The sequence below is a fragment of the Sus scrofa genome, chromosome 3, assembly GCF_054392235.1.
Source record: "Sus scrofa isolate SSC_HxYL_T2T_F1_AM1 chromosome 3, Sscrofa_HxYL_maternal_Yorkshire_Landrace_v2.0, whole genome shotgun sequence".
In the NCBI taxonomy this organism is placed as follows: Eukaryota; Metazoa; Chordata; class Mammalia; order Artiodactyla; family Suidae; genus Sus; species Sus scrofa.
This window is the reverse complement of record NC_139385.1, coordinates 46,815,022-46,818,668: the sequence shown is the minus strand read 5'-3', so window position 1 is coordinate 46,818,668 and position 3,647 is coordinate 46,815,022. Positions and strand designations below refer to the sequence as shown.

At 58.4% G+C, this 3,647-nt stretch overlaps 1 long non-coding RNA gene across 1 annotated transcript; it reads left to right on the top strand.

Annotated features, from left to right (window-relative positions):
- The first annotated feature begins 374 nt into the window (after positions 1-374).
- LOC106507362 (uncharacterized) lies at positions 375-2,835 on the top strand. Its single transcript, XR_014841069.1, has 3 exons — positions 375-578; positions 896-1,092; positions 2,645-2,835. It is a non-coding gene; the product is annotated as an uncharacterized LOC106507362 (long non-coding RNA).
- The last annotated feature ends 812 nt before the right edge of the window (positions 2,836-3,647 follow it).

The following is a 3,647-nucleotide window of genomic DNA, read 5'->3' as shown; positions in this document are numbered from 1 at the left end:
ACGTGACAGGCGGCGGTCACGTGATTCGGCGGCCCCGCGTGAGGGCGGCCGCGGGGAGCGCGGCGTCTTGTGGGAGTTGTAGTCCTGCCGCCCAGCGCCGCCTGGGGCGGGTGGGGCAGCTCCGTGTAGCCACCGCGGAGTGCGGGTGGGGACCTGCTACCACGTTGTGCTAAGGACACGGCATGGCCCTGAGGGCTTCCTGGGTCACGCTTCCCTGAGCCCATCTGTAGGGAAAATGGAGGAAATCGGGCCCTTTTCTCCTAGCCGCCATATTGCCCCGGCGAGGGACGAAGGAGCCAAGTGTTCCCTGAAAGTGACTATGCAGGTGCATGCGCAGTAGAATGTGATGCCTGCTGCCCCTTCGATGACGTCTTGGCAAATACCGGCTTTGTGTAGGGGGATGTAAGAGGGACTTTCCGTGCCCCCGCTGGTGCTGCTTTTCGATGCCAATAAAGGGATGTCTGACCAACCTGCAGCGCCTGGGCCCTTTTCTAGGTCGCCCGAATCCAGGCTGCACCTGCCTGGTCTCGAGCGACTGCAATACTATTGGTGTAGTGGGCAGGATTCGCCACAGTGGGGTATGGAGACTTCGGGCCCTTTGGGAGGAGTGGAAGGGTGGTTGCCCAAGAGTATGTGGTCCTGGGTGGCCAGCCTCTTCTCTGCCTGGGCGCCCTCCTGGGAATAGCCCGAGATGGACCGGTCCCCTGTATAGACAGAGGAAGTCCTGCAGGGTGGGCTTTGGAAAAGCAGAGTGCCTGCTGGGCCGCCGGGGCTGTGGGTGGGTGTTCCTTACAGCCCTGAAGGCAGAGTCAGAGGCCACGCTGAGTGAATCTGCTGGGCATGAGAGTTGCAGGAGGAAGTGGTTGTCCTCAGCAAGAGTTTGGAAACTTGACAGGAGGGGTGCTGATCCCAAGAGGACCCGTCCACCCCCACTGAGATGAGAGAGCCTTCGGATGAGGAAGAGGAAGCTCCTACCCCCGCTGAGTCTGTAGTGACTCAGAAGGTGAAGCAACAGCCGCCAATGGCCCCAGGGGGTCATGCTGCTGAGCCCCCACAGACGACAGAATTCACCGCTTACGCCCTTACACTCAGGTAGCGCTTGTGGACCTGGGCAAACAGTTTCGCCAACAGCCAGGTGAACCACTGGCTGCCTGATTATTGAGACTGTGGGATCGAAGGGTGGATGGTATTATTCTGCCCAGGAAATTGAAAAGTTGGCTTTGGTGACCCTGCATCCCTTATTGTGGCAGCAGCCGCAGGAGAGTCAGCAGCAAGGCCAAGGTGGCCATTCCCTGCTGGACTGGGTGGTAGCAGTCGTGCGGACTGTGTGGGCAGGGGAGGGGTACCCAAAAGTGTTAAGTGGCAAAGGTATGCCGGATTGGCAGGTGTTACGAGAACTTAAACTGCGACAAGCTATGTTTACTGTTAATACTCACGAGTCTGATGAGTGTTTTGCAGCAGGAATGAGGGCCCTTGTGCTGCAGAGTGCCCCTCAGCATCTTTTGAGTCTTGAACAGTCGTTTCGGCTCCACGTGTGGGGGGAAGGAGAGATGAAGTAATCACCACGATTTGGGACGAGGCCGAGAGCAGGCGCCAGGGGAAGGGGATTCCTGTGGTTACTGGATAGGCTGGGACCCCCTTCATGAGGAAGAACAAGCCTGTGAGCCACCCGCACCCAAATGTGGAGAGACCCCGCGGGGGCAGGGGTGGATCGAACCAAGAGAGATGGCACGCCTAATGCAGAGTCACTAGAATTATGGCAGCAGCTCCAGGAAGATCAGAACTTCATGGCAGTGCCGGCGCATGGCCACGCCCGAAGAGGGGATTAAGGAGTCAAAAGGTTGGGCACGAGCGGATCGCTTGGAGGGCCGTTTGGTGTCCACAGTCCCGCAGGGGGAGGACACCCTGTTTATCTTTGAACAGGGCAAAGGCGGAGGTTACTGGATTTGCATCCCTTATTGTGGCAGCAGCCGCAGGAGAGTCAGCAGCAAGGCGGAGGTGCCCGTCTGCAGGAGACAGATGGGGACCTGTGGCCATATGTGGAGTTCGCTATACCCGCTCCTCGTGGCAGCCTGGAGAAATTCCAAGGTCCCAGATTGTATATAGATGGATGTGGTGGCCTCAGCATTAAAGTGCATGATATAAAGTTACCTTTAGGGGAGTTCCTATCCTGGCTCAGAGGAAACGAATCTGACCAGCAGCCGTGAGGACGCAGGTTCGAGCCCTGGCCTCGCTCAGTGGGTTAAGGATCTGGCGTTGCCGTGATCTGTGGGGTAGTTTGCAGACAAGGCTTGGATCCCACATTGTGGTGACTGAGGTGCAGGCCAGCAGCTGTAGCTCTGATTGGACCCCTAGCCTGGGAACCTCCATGTGCCGAGGGTGTGGCCCTAAAAAGAAAAAAAATTATCTTAGGAATCGGATGAGTGACACCGAGGGAACACAGGGTTTGTGGGTCCCCAATCCCAGAGTGTAACCTAGGGGTAGATGGGCTTTGAGGGCTATGGTTACAGACTCCAGTGGGGGAACTGGGCCTCTGGGCACGTGTGGTGAAGGCAGTGGTGCGGGGACTTGCTAAGCCTCCCCCTGGGCAGCTGCCAGTTCCGAGGCAGGCACACCACAAAAGAGTACTCTCTCTGGAGGCCAGGAGGAAATTACGGGGACTGCAGCTGAGCTAGAAGAGATGGGTGTCATACGGACGGCTCAGAGCCCTTGTAACTCACCTGGATGGCTGGTGTGAAGCGGGGCAACACATCTGAAGTCACGGGGCTGGCAATCGATGAAGCCAACTTGCAGGGGCCTGGATCGTCGGTCAAGTCTGAGCAGTTGTCTGGTCAGGTAAGACAAGGCTTATCCTGAGGCTGCTGTGGATAAGATACGGGCCAACCCCGGGGGAGACCTGAGAGTGTCCTGGGGACTCCAAGGGGAGCGGAGGGCATTTATTCCCCTTTCAGCCCGGTTGTTGGGACCATCCTGTGCCCTGACATGAAAGGGGGCAACGTGGGACTGGACCACGGGGCAGAGATGAGTTTTGTGCTGCGAAATGTACCAACAGGGTGGCCCAAGCCTTGCAGGTGTTTGACCTGGGCGACCGTTTGAGCTCCACGTATGTGTCACTCAAGATGGGTCTGGGTGGGGCTTTCGGCAAAGGTCAGGACAAGTGTGACAGCCCAGACGGTTTTGGTCTCAGTTACAGAAGGGAGCTGGGTGTGATACCTGCTGGTTGAAAAGCAACCGGCGGCCCCTTGTTGGCGACTGAGCATGACGGCCTCCGCTCCTGGGTGGCACAGACCCCCACCCGATAGCTGGATGCGTAAAGGATGGGGCAGTTACGCCCCACAGTGGCACAGCCCAGACGCCCACGCAGCTGAATGGGGAGCATACCTGCGACAGTGGAGTACTTCGTGCCAGCGGAGCTGCAGGAAGTTTGGGTCCCATAACCTTTACTGTGGAGGCAGAGCCCGAGGCCGGGCGCTGTGGGTACAGTCGGGGCCGCCAGGCCCTTGGACGGCGGTGGCTGAGCAACCAGAGATGGTACCATCTGGTTTGAAATGGGAACAGGACAGAGCAGCCAGTGGGCTGTGTGGGTGGGGGTGGCCCACGAACGGCCAAGGTGTCTGCTCTGGTGCGCAAGCAAGCGAATGCATCAT